The following is a 13,995-nucleotide window of genomic DNA, read 5'->3' on the forward strand; positions in this document are numbered from 1 at the left end:
GTGTTTAGGAAGAGCCTGGATGAGGCACTTGGTGCCATGGTTTAGTTGATCAGATGGTGCTGGGTGCCAGGTGGGACTGGATGATCTCTGAGGTCTTTTCCAACCTGGTTAATTCTGTATTCTGTAAACCTCTGTAAACTTGGTCCCACCCCCCAGGGTGAGGGGTCCCCAGTCCATTCCACTCCCACCAAGCCTGTTTAAGGAGAGACACTTCCTGTCTCCCCTCTCTTATTCCTGCCCCTGCCTGCCTGCAAGGCTGCTCCAGTGGCTCCCTGCTGTTGCCACCCCCCATGTGCTGGGGCCTGCTGCTCTAAACTCCTGGGGACTGCATCTAAAGGGAATCCACATTTGCATTCAGAGAACTCTTTGCCAGCTGGGCCTGGCTTTGGAGATATCTTTATTTACCCTTTTTCTTTGTCCCTCTGCAGCCTTCCTTTTCCTCCTATGCCTTTCATATTTAGTTAAACTTACCTTTTGGCTTCCAAATCGATTCAAGACTGTTTCTTTCCTGATTTTACCTCTCTTTTCTCCTGCCTAATTTGCTTTTCCCCTGCTGGGAATAAAAAGAAAGGGAGAGGGGAGGCAATCTAAATCTGTTCCATTTGGGCTTTTGGGTTCTGGGAAAGCTGAAAGCACAAGGTTTATCCTGTTTCTTCAGGACAGATATGATGCTCACCACCCTGAAAGCTAGGACAACCCCATGCCCTCCCAGAAACATGCTGAGCTGTGTCCTGCACTGACACTGAGGCTTTCCCTCTTGGCCTGCCCTGAAATCCCTGCCTCTTGGCCAAATGAAGAGAAAGCCCTGAATGATTCTCTCTCTGATCAGAGATCTCTCTCTGCTCTCTGATCAGTGGCAGCTCACAGCTGGAGAGCCTGAGCAGGGGCAACCTGCATGATAGAACAAACCAGGTTGGAAGAGACCTTCAAGATCATCCAGTCCAACCCATCATCCAACATCACCTAATCAACTAACCCACGGCACCAAGCACCCTATCAAGTCTCCTCCTGAACACCTCCAGTGATGGTGACTCCACCACCTCCCCAGGCAGCACATCCCAATGGGCAATCACTCTCTCTGTGTAGAACTTCCTCCTAACCTCCAGCCTAAACCTCCCCTGGCACAGCTTGAGACTGTGTCCTCTTGTTCTGGGCCTGCTTGCCTGGGAGAAAAGACCAACCCCCACCTGGCTACAACCTCCCTTCAGGGAGTTGGAGAGAGCAATGAAGTCTGCCCTGAGCCTCCTCTTCTCCAGGCTAAGCAACCCCAGCTCCCTCAGCCTCTCCTCACAGGGCTGTGCTCCAGACCCCTCCCCAGCTTTGTTGCCCTTCTCTGGACACCTTCCAGCATCTCAACCTCCTTCCTAAACTGAGGGGCCCAGAACTGGACACAGGACTCAAGGTGTGGCCTAACCAGTGCAGTGTACAGGGGCACAATGACCTCCCTGCTCCTGCTGGCCACACTGTTCCTGATGCAGGCCAGGATGCCATTGGTCCTCTTGGCTGCCTGGGCACACTGCAGGCTCATGTTCAGCCTACCATCAACCAGCACCCCCAGGTCCCTCTCTGCCTGGCTGCTCTCAGCCACTCTGACCCCAGCCTGTAGCACTGCCTGGGGTTGCTGTGGCCAATGTGCAGCCCCTGGCACTTGGATGTGTTCAATCTCCTGCCCTTGGCCTCTGCCCATCTGCCCAGCCTGTCCAGGTCCCTCTGCAGAGCCTCTCTGCCCTCCAGCAGATCAACTCCTGCCCCCAGCTTGGTGTCAGCTGCAGATTTAATGCTGATGGACTCAATGCCCTCATCCAGATCATCAATGAAGATGTTAAAGAGGATGGGGCCCAGCACTGCTCCCTGGGGCACACCACTGGTGCCTGGCTGCCAGCTGGCTGTGGCACCATTCACCACCACTCTCTGGGCTCAGCCTCCAGCCAGTTCCTAACCCATCACAACGTGCTCCCATCCAATCCAGGGGCTGACAGCTTGGCCAGGAGTTTGCTGTGGGGGGACAGTGTCAAAGGCCTTGCTGAAGTCCAGGCAGACTCCATCCACAGCCTGCCCCACATCCCCCAGGCAGTCACCTGGGCATGGAAGGAGATCAGGTTGGTTAGGCAGGACCTGCCCTGCCTAAATCCATGCTGGCTGGGCCTGAGCCCCTGGCCATCCTATAAGTGCTGTGTGACTGCACTCAGGATGACTGTTCCATAGCCTTGCCTGGCACTGATGTCAGGCTGACAGGCCTGGAATTCCCTGGCTCATCCAACCAGCCCTTCTTGTGGATGGGCACCATGTTGGGAGCTTCCAGTCCTCTGGGACCTCTCCAGTGAGCTAGGACTGCTGGAAAATGATGGAGAGTGGCTTGGCAGCTCATCTGCCAGCTCTCTCAGCACCCTGGGATGGATCCCATCCAGTCCCATGGACTTGTGGGGATCCAAGCTGCTGAGGAGATCACCAACTACCCCCTCCTAGAGCAGAGGGCAACTATGATGATCACCAAGAATAAAGTGTGGAAGGAAAGTAACATCAGCAGACCTTGGCAAGCACACAGTATCATGGAGTGAATAAAAGGAAGGAGAGGGATTTTCAGCTTACCTGTCTGCAGTAATTCAAGGTGCCATTAATTATCTTCATGCCAGGGTAAGGTTAACTCCCTGTTGGTTTGCTGTACCTTAGGATAGTTCCATATCAACGATCTCCACTGCACAGTCCTTTTTTTTCCTGGCAACCTGTGTTTGTTGGGGGGGAGAAAGGAAAAAGAGATCATTTCATGGTGTGGTGAGCCTTGTGCTGACAGAGCTGCAGATCATAGAATTGTGGAATTGTCAGGGTTGGTCAAGGCTCAGCCAGCCCCAAGCCCCCTGCCATGGCCAGGGACACCTCACACTGCAGCAGGTTGCTCACAGCCACCTCCAGCCTGGCTGCAAACACCTCCAGGCAGGAGGCTGCCACCACCTCCCTGGGCAGCCTGTGCCAGGCTCTCACCACCCTCCTGGGCAACAACTTCTTCCTCACAGCCAATCTCAATCTCCCCACTTCTAGTTTTGCTCCATCCCCCCCAGTCCTATCCCTCCCTGACACCCTCAAAAGTCCCTCCCTCTGGAGCATGGCAGGGGCTGGAAGGGACCTCCAGACAGACTCCCTCAGTCTGCCCTCATAGCAGAGCAGCTCCAGCCCTCTGCTCCTCCTCCTGGCCCTTCTCTGGACACCTTCCAGCCCCTCCAGATCCTTCCTGGCACAGAGGCTCCAGAGCTGGCCCCAGAGCTGCAGCTGTGGTCTCAGCAGAGTGGAGCAGAGGGGCAGAATCCCCTCCCTGGCCCTGTTGGCTATGGCAGATGATGCTAGATGATAATGTGTTTTATAAGGGCCATATTTAGAAACCTGCTCATTAGTAACAGAGCCATAGAATTGTTTGTGTTGGAAAAGCACTGAGTCCAGCTGCCAGCTTGAGTCCACCATGGCCATTAAACCCTCTCCCAAAGTGTCTCAGCCACAGGTTTCTCAAACACCTCCAGGGATGGTGTCTGCAGCACCTGCCAGGGCAGCCTGTTCCAGTCCCTGACCCCTCTTGTAGCAAAGAAATTTTTCCCTAACATCCCAACTAAGCTTTCCCTGGCACAATTTCAGGCCCTTTCCTCTTACTGTAGCACATCTAGGGAGAAGGGACCAACCCTTGCCTTGCACCAACCTCCTCTCAGGGGGCTGTAGAGAGCAATGAAGTCTCCCCTCAGCCTCCTCTTCACCAGACTCAACAACCATAGTTCCTCTCAGCTGCTCCTCATAAGCCCTGTTCTCCAAACTCTTTACCAGAACTGTTGCCCTAAATGATGAAATTATGTGGCCCTAAAGAAACCTCTAAAGGGGCAAGATTCCATCCTAGCTAACACTGAGCTGAATTTGAGATGTTGTAAGCTTTCCAATGTCTCTCTGCACTTCAGGAATTACACAGCAGTGCAGATCACTTCACAGGATCACAGAGGATCACAGGATTTTAGGGTTGGAAGGGACCTCTGGAGATCTTCCAGTCCAACCCCCTGCCAGAGCAGGAGCAGAGAATCCAGCACAGGTCACACAGGAACACATCCAGACAGGGATGGGAAGGCTCCACAGAAGGAGACTCCACAACCTCTCTGGGCAGCCTGCTCCAGGGCTCTGGGACCCTCACAGGCAAGAAGTTCCTCCTCATGTGGAGGTGGAACCTCCTGTGCTGCAGTTTCCATCCACTGCCCCTTGGCCTATCACAGTGCAACTGAGAAGGAGACTCCCCAACTACTCTGGAGAGCACCTTATATTGTACAGTTATATTGAAGTTTTATATATATATATATATATATATAACATAGAATCACAGGATGGTTTGGGTTGGAAGAGACCTCAAGGCTCAGCCAGCCCCAACCCCCCTGCCATGGCCAGGGACACCTCACACCACAGCAGGTTGCTCACAGCCACCTCCAGCCTGGCTGCAAACACCTCCAGGCAGGAGGCTGCCACCACCTCCCTGGGCAACCTGTGCCAGGCTCTCACCACCCTCATGGGCAACAACTTCTTCCTAGCCTCCAGTCTCAGTCACTGTGTAGTCAACATGCAGGGTGGAAACAGAAGGAATGCTTTGATCACATCTATCATCTTTTCTCCAAGCAGAGATTTTCTATCTCAAAGAGATATTATCACCTCTTTTTATTACCTTATTAAGATCCAGACAATTAATTAATTAGCTGTAATTAACTTATGCAGTTCTCAGATTCTAGTCTCTGTTCACTGCTTCCTATGCATGGATGGGAAAAAAATTTCAGGATGTAGAAAAATAGAAGAAATCACTCTGCAAAACTCAGCTGGAGAGATCTGCCATCAGAAAGAAGCAGAGCACCACAGAGCTGTCAGGGTTGGAAGGGACCTCAAGGTTCAGCCAGCCCCAACCCCCCTGCCATGGCCAGGGACACCTCACACTGCAGCAGGTTGCTCACAGCCACCTCCAGCCTGGCTGCAAACACCTCCAGGCAGGAGGCTGCCACCACCTCCCTGGGCAGCCTGTGCCAGGCTCTCACCACCCTCATGGGCAACAACTTCTTCCTCACAGCCAATCTCAATCTCCCCACTTCTAGTTTTGATCCATTCCCCCCAGTCCTATCCCTCCCTGACACCCTCCAAAGTCCCTCCCCAGCTTTCTTGGAGCCCCCTGCAGGTACTGGACGACCACAATGAGGTCTCCTGGGAGCCTTCTCCTCTCCAGCCTGCACAACCCCAACTCCCTCAATCTGTGCTCACAGCAGAGCAGCTCCAGCCCTCTGCTCCTCCTCATGGCCCTTCTCTGGACACCTTCCAGCACCTCCAGATCCTTCCTGGCACAGAGGCTCCAGAGCTGGCCCCAGAGCTGTAGCTGTGGTCTCAGCAGAGTGGAGCAGAGGGGCAGAATCCCCTCCCTGGCCCTGCTGGCCACACTTCTCTTGCTGCAGCCCAGGCTCTGCTTGGCTCTCTGGGCTGCAAGTGCTCCCTGCTGCCTCCTCTTCAGCTTCTCCTCCCCCAGCACCCCCAAGGCCTTTTCTGCAGGGCTGCTCTCCAGCCAGTCCCTGCCCAGCCTCTAGCAGTGCCTGGGGTTGCCCTGAGTCAGCTGCAGGACCTTGCCCTTGGTCTTGTTGAACCTCCTCAGGTTATCCTGGGCCCAGATCTGTAGCCTGTCCAGGTCCCTCTGGATGGATCCCTGACACCCCCTAAAGTCCCTCCCCAGCTTTCTTGGAGCCCCCTGCAGATCCTGCAAGGCCACAATGAGGTCTCCTGGGAGCCTTCTCTCCTCCAGCCTGCACAACCCCAACTCCCTCAGTCTGTCCTCAGAGCAGAGGGTTTCCACTTGGGCATGGATATCAGAAGCCAACATATATTTTTCATTACATTTATTGTACATCAACCCAGAAACATTTCATCTTCTGGACAAAAAAAAAAAAAACCAACAAACCCAACAAATTAAATCCAAGAATCTTAAAGAGAATATAAAAGGAACAGAAGAAAAAAAAGCCTTATTCCACAGAGCAGAAAAATCCTTGCAGAGCTACACCTACACCATGGATATATTATTCATCTCCCATAACAAATGAGAATAATCAGGGGACAAAAATAGCCACAAGAGACAAAAATGCATCAGACACAGTCACAGATTCTGCCACAGTTTAACTTGTTGTTATATAAGGGAAAGCTACAGAGGCTGTTGCTGCTGGAAGGGGGGTAAAAAAAATCACCAGCAGCCTTCCAAGAAGCTCCCTGCAGGCAGGAGTTTTGCTCCTGGGCTGCCTGAGCATCAGGATTTGGCCACATGTTCCCATTCAAGCCATGGGGACAGGGATCAGAGAGTCACAGCATTGTTATTGCTCAGGCTGGAGAAGACCTGCAAGAGGGGTTCCAAGCATTCATCCAGTACTGCCATGCCTCTCAGTGCCACATCGAGGTCTCTTCCAGCCTGGTTTATTCTATTCCATTCCATTCCATTCCATTCCATTCCATTCCATTCCATTCCATTCCATTCCATTCCATTCTATTCCATTCCATTCTATTCCATTCCATTCCATTCCATTCCATTCCATTCCATTCCATTCCATTCCACTCTATTCCATTCCATTCCATTCCATTCCATTCCATTCCATTCCATTCCATTCCATTCTACCCTACTCTATTCTATTCCATTCCATTCTATTCCATTCCATTCCATTCCATTCTACTCTACTCTATTCTATTCCATTCCATTCCATTCCATTCTACTCTACTCTATTCCATTCCATTCCATTCCATTCCATTCTACCCTACTCTATTCTATTCCATTCCATTCTATTCCATTCCATTCCATTCCATTCCATTCCATTCCATTCTACTCTACTCTATTCCATTCCATTCCATTCCATTCTACCCTACTCTATTCTATTCCATTCCATTCTATTCCATTCCATTCCATTCCATTCTATTCTATTCCATTCCATTCCATTCCATTCCATTCTACCCTACTCTATTCTATTCCATTCCATTCTATTCCATTCCATTCCATTCCATTCTACTCTACTCTATTCTATTCCATTCCATTCCATTCCATTCCATTCTACTCTACTCTATTCCATTCCATTCCATTCCATTCCATTCCATTCCATTCCATTCCATTCCATTCCATTCTACCCTACTCTATTCTATTCCATTCCATTCTATTCCATTCCATTCCATTCCATTCTACTCTACTCTATTCTATTCCATTCCATTCCATTCCATTCCATTCCATTCTACCCTACTCTATTCTATTCCATTCCATTCTATTCCATTCCATTCCATTCCATTCTACTCTACTCTATTCTATTCCATTCCATTCCATTCCATTCTACTCTACTCTATTCCATTCCATTCCATTCCATTCCATTCCATTCCATTCCATTCCATTCCATTCCATTCCATTCCATTCCATTCTATTCCATTCCATTCCATTCCATTCTATCTCCACAACCTTTTAACCCCTGCAGGGATGGGAAATCCACCACCGCCATGGGCAATCATTATCAGGGCTTGAACAACCCCTTCCAAGAAGAATCTTTCCCCAGTGGCAAAGCTAAACCTCCTCTGACACAACCTGAGGCTCTTTCCTCTCGGCCTATTGTTTGTTACTTGGGAGAAAAGGCTGATCCACACCTGGCTGCAGTCTCCTGTCAGGGACTTGTGGAGGTTAAGAATCATAGAATCATGGAAGAGATCTGGTTGGAAGAGACCTCTGAGATAGGATAGAATAGAATAGAATAGGATAGGATAGGATAGGATAGGATAGGATAGGATAGGATAGGATAGAATAGAATAGAATAGAATAGAATAGAATAGAATAGAATAGAATAGAATAGAATGCAATGGGATAGGATAGGATAGGGTAGGATAGGATAGGATAGGATAGGATAGGATAGGATAGGATAGGATAGGATAGGATAGGATAGGGTAGGATAGGAAAGGATAGGATAGGATAGGATAGGGTAGGATAGGAAAGGATAGGATAGGATAGGATAGGATAGGATAGGATAGGATAGGATAGGATAGGATAGGATAGGATAGAATTAACCAGGCTGGAAAAAACCCTTCAAGATCACTGATTCTAACTTGTCCAACTCTTGACCCAGTACTGAAGGGTCAAAACTAAACCATAGAATCACAGAATCATAGAGTCAAAGAATCATAGAATCAACCAGGTTGGAACAGAACTCGGAGATCATCAACTCCAGTCTATCACCTAACACCTCCTGACAAACATACCGTGGCTCCAAGTGCCACATCCAAGCCTTTTTGGAACACCTCCAGGGATGGAGGTTGTAGCCAGGTGGGGGTTGGTCTCTTCTCCCAGACAAGCAGCACCAGAACAAGAGGAAACAGTCTAAACCTGTGCCAGGGGAAGTTCAGGCTGGAGGTGAGGAGAAAGTTCTTCAGAAAGAGAGTCGTGTGCCATTGGAATGTGCTGCCCAGGGAGGTGGAGGAGTCCCCATCGCTGGAAGTGTTCAAGAGGGGATTGGATGTGGCACTTGGTGCCATGGTCTGGTCATGAGGTCTGTGGTGACAGATTGGACTTGATGATCTTTGAGGTCTCTTCCAACCTTGGTGATTTGGTGATTCTGTGATGGTGACTCCACCACCTCCCTGGGCAGCACATCCTAACCTCTCTGTCTGGGAAGAACTTTCTCCTCACCTCCAGCCAAAATCTCCCCTGGCACAGCTTGAGACCTGGGAGAAGAGACCAACCCCCACCTGGCTACAACCTCCCTTCAGGGAGTTGGAGAGAGCAATGAGGTCTCCCCTGAGCCTCCTCTTCTCCAGGCTAAGCAACCCCAGCTCCCTCAGCCTCTCCTCACAGGGCTGTGCTCCAGACCCCTCCCCAGCTTTGTTGCCCTTCTCTGGACACCATCCAGCATCTCAACATCTTTCCTAAACTGAGGAGCCCAGAGCTGGACACAGGACTCCAGGTGTGGCCTAAGCAGTGCTGAGCACAGGGCACAATGACTTCCCTGCTCCTGCTGGCCACACTGTTCCTGATGCAGGCCAGGATGCCATTGGCCCTCTTGGCCACGTGGGCACACTGCTGGCTCATGTTTAGGTGACTGTCAATCAGTACCCCCAGGTCCCTCTCTGCCTGGTTGCTCTCAGCCACTCTGACCCCAGCCTGTAGCACTGCCTGGGGTTGCTGTGGCCAATGTGCAGCACCTGGCACTTGGATGTGTTCAATCTCCTGCCCTTGGCCTCTGCCCATCTGCCCAGCCTGTCCAGGTCCCTCTGCAGAGCCTCTCTGCCCTCCAGCAGATCAACTCCTGCCCCCAGCTTGCTGTCATCTGCAAATTTACTGAGGATGGACTCAATGCCCTCATCCAGATCAGCAATAAAGATATTGAACAGGATGTGGCCCAGCACTGCTCCCTGGGGCACACCACTGGTTCCTGGCTGCCAGCTGGCTGTGGCACCATTCACCACCACTCTCTGGGCTCAGGATGCTGTTGGCCTTCTTGGACACTTGGGCACACATTTGGTAAGCTTCAGGAGGCAGTAGACCAACATTCCCAAAGCCTGTAATGTTTTATACCTGTCTTACACAGCTGTAAGAATATTGATTATGGGGACATCCAATAACAGCTTCCAAAGGACCACAGCACCAGCAGAGCCTCCCATGAATCCCTGCAGGAGAAGCCATAGGGGCCAAACAAATCACAGAATCACAGAATTTTGGAGACTGGAATAGACCTCCAGAGCTCATCCAGTCCAACCCCCCTGCCAGAGCAGGAGCACCCAGAGCAGCTCACACAGCAACACAGCCAGGCAGGGCTTGAAGAGCTCCACAGAGGGAGACTCCACAACCCCCCTGGGCAGCCTGCTCCAGGCTTCTCTCACCCTCACAGGGGAAAAATTCTTCCTCCTCTTTCCATGGCACTTCCTCTGCCTCAGCTTCCACCACTGCCCCTGGTGCTGGCATTGGGCATCCCCCAGCAGAGCCTGGCTCCAGCCTCTGGGCACTGCCCCTGCACATCTTGATCACACCAGCAACCTGAGGTCACCCTCAGGCTCCTCCTCTGCAAGCTCCAGAGCCCTCAGCTCCCTCAGGCTCTCCTCCTGAGGAAGATCTTCCACTCCCCTAATTGTTTTTGTTGCTCTGTGCTGGACTCTCTCAAGCAGTTCCCTGAGGTCCTTCTTGACCTGAGGGGCCCAGAACTGGACACAAGATTCCAGATATGGCTTCAGCAGGGTCAAGCACAGGGAGAGGAGAACCTCTCTCCACCTGCTCACCACAGCCCTTCTAACCCACCCCAGGATGCCATTGGCCTTCTTGGCCACCAGAGCACATTGTTGGCTCATCCTCCAGCACCTCCAGGTCTCTTTCCCCTTCCCTGCTCTCCATCATCTCAGTCCCCAACCTCTCCTGCTCCCTGGGGTTGTTCTTTCCCAGGAGCAAGAGCACATTGCAGGCTCATGGGGAGTGGGATGGATCCACACCAGCTGATTCTAAGTGTCCTCTCCCAGGCACCACAGAACTTCCTCCAAGGAAACCCTTTTCTTGTCATGTTCACATCTCTCCCTTCAGCTCCTAAATGTGGCAGCAACAGCTTGAGGTGCTATGGTGTTGGGACAGACTGGGAGACAGGACAGGGAGCATGGAGGCTTCTGCTGGCTGCAAAGCTTTTCCCTGGTGCAGCGTGTGTGAAACTGCCCTGGAAGGACCAATGTTATTTACAGCCTCTGTGTGAGCTTTAGCAACCTTAACACTGCATTGGGTTGACTTAAAGTCATTTTTAAGTCACTGATTGAAGTGATTTTTGACTGGCTCAAGGTCCTGGAGAAGAGGAGGCTCAGGGGTGACCTTATTGCTCTCTACAACTACCTGAAGCGGGGTTGTAGTCAGGCAGAGGTTGGTCTCTCCTCCCAGGCAGCCAGCACCAGAACAAGAGGACACAGTCCCAGGCTGTGCCAGGGGAGGTTTAGGCTAGAGGTGAGGAGGAAGTTCTACACAGAGAGTGATTGCCCATTGGAGTGGGCTGCCCGGGGAGGTGGTGGAGTCACCATCCCTGGAGGTGTTCAGGAGGAGACTTGATAGGGTGCTTGGTGCCATGGGTTAGTTGATTAGGTGGTGTTGGATGATAGGTTGGACACGATGATCTTGAAGGTCTCTTCCAACCTTGTTTATTCCATTCCATTCCATTCCATTCTATTCTATTCTATTCTATTCCTTTCCATTCCATTCCATTCCATTCCAATCTATTCTATTCTATTCTATTCCATTCCATTCCATTCCATTCCATTCCATTCTATTCTATTCCTTTCCATGCCATTCCATGCCATTCCATTCCATTCCATTCCATTCCATTCCATTCCATTCCATTCCATTCCTTTCCATTCCATTCTTTTCTATTCTATTCTATTCCATTCCATTCCATTCCATTCCATTCCATTCCTTTCCATGCCATTCCATGCCATTCCATTCCATTCTATTCTATTCCATTCCATTCCATTCTATTCCATTCCATTCCATTCCATTCCTTTCCATGCCATTCCATTCCATTCTATTCTATTCCATTTCATTCCTTTCCATTCCATTCTTTTCTATTCTATTCTATTCCATTCCATTCCATTCCATTCCTTTCCATGCCATTCCATGCCATTCCATGCCATGCCATTCCATTCCATTCTATTCCATTCCATTCCATTCCATTCCATTCCATTCCATTCCATTCCTTTCCATGCCATTCCATTCCATTCTATTCTATTCCATTTCATTCCTTTCCATTCCATTCTTTTCTATTCTATTCTATTCCATTCCATTCCTTTCCATGCCATTCCATGCCATGCCATTCCATTCCATTCTATTCCATTCCATTCCATTCCATTCCATTCCATTCTATTCTATTCCATTCCATTCCATTCTATTCTATTCCATTCCATTCCATTCTATTCTATTCCATGCCATTCCATTCCATTCTATTCCATTCCATTCCATTCCATTCCATTCCATTCTATTCTATTCCATTCCATTCCATTCTATTCTATTCCATTCCATTCCATTCTATTCTATTCCATTCCATTCCATTCCATTCCATTCTATTCTATTCCATTCCATTCCATTCTATTCCATTCCATTCCATTCCATTCTATTCTATTCCATTCCATTCCATTCCATTCTATTCCATTCCATTCTATTCTATTCCATTCCATACCATTCTATTCTATTCCATTCCATTCCATTCCATTCTATTCTATTCCATTCCATTCCATTCCATTCCATTCTATTCTATTCCATTCCATTCCATTCCATTCCATTCCATTCCATTCCATTCCATTCTATTCCATTCCATTCCATTCCATTCTATTCCATTCCATTCCATTCCATTCCATTCTATTCTATTCCATTCCATTCTATTCTATTCCATTCCATTCCATTCCATTCCATTCCATTCCATTCTATTCTATTCCATTCTTTTCTATTCTATTCTATTCCATTCCATTCCATTCCTTTCCATGCCATTCCATGCCATTCCATTCCATTCTATTCTATTCCATTCTATTCCATTCCATTCCATTCCATTCCATTCCATTCCATTCTATTCTATTCCATTCCATTCTATTCTATTCCATTCCATTCCATTCTATTCCATTCCATTCCATTCTATTCTATTCCATTCCATTCCATTCCATTCCATTCTATTCTATTCCATTCTATTCCATTCCATTCCATTCTATTCCATTCCATTCCATTCCATTCTATTCTATTCCATTCCATTCCATTCCATTCTATTCCATTCCATTCCATTCCATTCCATTCCATTCCATTCCATTCCATTCTATTCTATTCCATTCCATTCCATTCTATTCTATTCCATTCCATTCCATTCCATTCCATTCTATTCTATTCCATTCCATTCCATTCCATTCCATTCCATTCCATTCCATTCTATTCTATTCCATTCCATTCCATTCCATTCTATTCCATTCCATTCCATTCCATTCCATTCTATTCTATTCCATTCCATTCTATTCTATTCCATTCCATTCCATTCCATTCCATTCCATTCCATTCTATTCTATTCCATTCTTTTCTATTCTATTCTATTCCATTCCATTCCATTCCTTTCCATGCCATTCCATGCCATTCCATTCCATTCTATTCTATTCCATTCCATTCCATTCCATTCCATTCCATTCCATTCCATTCTATTCTATTCCATTCCATTCCATTCCATTCTATTCCATTCCATTCCATTCCATTCCATTCTATTCTATTCCATTCCATTCTATTCTATTCCATTCCATTCCATTCCATTCCATTCCATTCCATTCCATTCTATTCTATTCCATTCTTTTCTATTCTATTCTATTCCATTCCATTCCATTCCTTTCCATGCCATTCCATGCCATTCCATTCCATTCTATTCTATTCCATTCTATTCCATTCCATTCCATTCCATTCCATTCTATTCTATTCCATTCCATTCTATTCTATTCCATTCCATTCCATTCCATTCCATTCCATTCCATTCTATTCTATTCCATTCTTTTCTATTCTATTCTATTCCATTCCATTCCATTCCTTTCCATGCCATTCCATGCCATTCCATTCCATTCTATTCCATTCCATTCCATTCCATTCCATTCCATTCCATTCTATTCTATTCCATTCCATTCTATTCTATTCCATTCCATTCCATTCTATTCTATTCCATTCCATTCCATTCTATTCTATTCCATTCCATTCCATTCCATTCCATTCTATTCTATTCCATTCCATTCCATTCTATTCCATTCCATTCCATTCCATTCTATTCTATTCCATTCCATTCCATTCCATTCTATTCCATTCCATTCCATTCCATTCCATTCCATTCCATTCCATTCTATTCTATTCCATTCCATTCCATTCTATTCTATTCCATTCCATTCCATTCCATTCCATTCTATTCTATTCCATTCCATTCCATTCCATTCCATTCCATTCCATTCCATTCTATTCTATTCCATTCCATTCCATTC

At 48.1% G+C, this 13,995-nt stretch overlaps 1 long non-coding RNA gene across 1 annotated transcript in view; it reads right to left on the reverse strand.

Annotated features, from left to right (window-relative positions):
• The window catches only part of LOC128899029 (uncharacterized), a 276,408-nt gene that overhangs the window by 178,076 nt on the left and 84,337 nt on the right, over positions 1-13,995 (reverse strand). Inside the window, exon 2 of the long non-coding RNA XR_008463039.1 lies at positions 2,590-2,723. This is a non-coding gene — a long non-coding RNA (uncharacterized LOC128899029). The remainder of the gene's footprint in view (positions 1-2,589; positions 2,724-13,995) is intronic.

The sequence above is a fragment of the Dryobates pubescens genome, chromosome 37, assembly GCF_014839835.1.
Source record: "Dryobates pubescens isolate bDryPub1 chromosome 37, bDryPub1.pri, whole genome shotgun sequence".
Lineage (NCBI taxonomy): Eukaryota > Metazoa > Chordata > Aves > Piciformes > Picidae > Dryobates > Dryobates pubescens.